The following is a 1,292-nucleotide window of genomic DNA, read 5'->3' as shown; positions in this document are numbered from 1 at the left end:
CACATCGTATGCATGGTATTTTAAAAATTATATAAATATCGTTTGTAGTGCCATTTGATAAAAACCCCATCAAAAGTCGGCCCACGTTAGGCACCGCTTGTGGCATGAGCCAATGACACAAATAGGTCCAAGCCCCCACCTAGGCCATTACCTCACCTTGGGATGACAATCAACCAAGGTACTGCAAAACCCCACTGGATAGCAACACATCAGAATACATGGTGTTTTGAAAAATATGCAACATCGTTTGTAGTGCGATTTGACAAAGCCCCATCAAAAGTCGGTCCACATGAGGCACCGCCTGTGGCACGAGCCAGGGACACAAATAGGTCCAAGCCCCCACCTAGGCCATTACCTCACCCTGGAGCGACAATCAACCAAGGCACCGCAAAACCCCACTGGATAGCAACACTTTGTTATGGATGGTGTTTTGAAAAACATGCAACATCATCTGTGGTGCGATTTGAAAAAACCCCGTCAAAAGTAGGCCCACATGAGGCACCGCTTGCGGCACGAGCCAGGGACACAAATTGGTCCAAGCCCCCACCTAGGCCATTACCTCACCCTGGGCCAACAATCAACCAAGGTACCGCAAAACCCCACTGGATAGCAACACATCGTTATGCATGGTGTTTTGAAAAACATGTAACATCGTCTGTGGTGCGATTTGACAAAGCCCCGTCAAAAGTAGGCCCACGTGAGGCACCGCTTATGGCATGAGCTAGGGACACAAATGGGTCCAAGCCCCCACCTAGGCCATTACCTCACCCTGGGTCAACAATCAACCAAGGCACTGCAAAACCCCACTGCATAGCAACACTTTGTTATGCATGGTGTCTTGAAAAACATGCAACATCGTCTGTGGTGAAATTTGACAAAACCCCGTAAAAGATCGGCCCACGTGAGGCACTGCTTACAGCACGAGCCAGGGACACAAATAGGTCCAAGCCCCCACCTAGGCCATTACCTCACCCCGGGCCGACAATCAACCAAGGCATCGTAAAATCCCACTGGATAGCAACAGTTCGTTATGCATGGTGTTTTGAAAAACATGCAACATCGTCTATGGTGTAATTTGACAAAACCTCATCAAAATTCGACCTACGTGAGGCACCGCTTGCGGCACCAGCCAGGGACAAAAATAGGTCCAAGCCCCCACCAAGGCCATTACCTCACCCTAGGCCGACAATCAACCAAGGTACCGTAAAACCCCACTAGATAGCAACACATCGTTATGCATGGTGTTTTGAAAACATGCAACATCATCTGTGGTGCGATTTGACAAAGCCCTG

Source organism: Telopea speciosissima, unplaced genomic scaffold (genome assembly GCF_018873765.1).
Source record: "Telopea speciosissima isolate NSW1024214 ecotype Mountain lineage unplaced genomic scaffold, Tspe_v1 Tspe_v1.1010, whole genome shotgun sequence".
NCBI classification, from domain to species: domain Eukaryota; kingdom Viridiplantae; phylum Streptophyta; class Magnoliopsida; order Proteales; family Proteaceae; genus Telopea; species Telopea speciosissima.
This window is presented reverse-complemented; position numbering follows the sequence as displayed.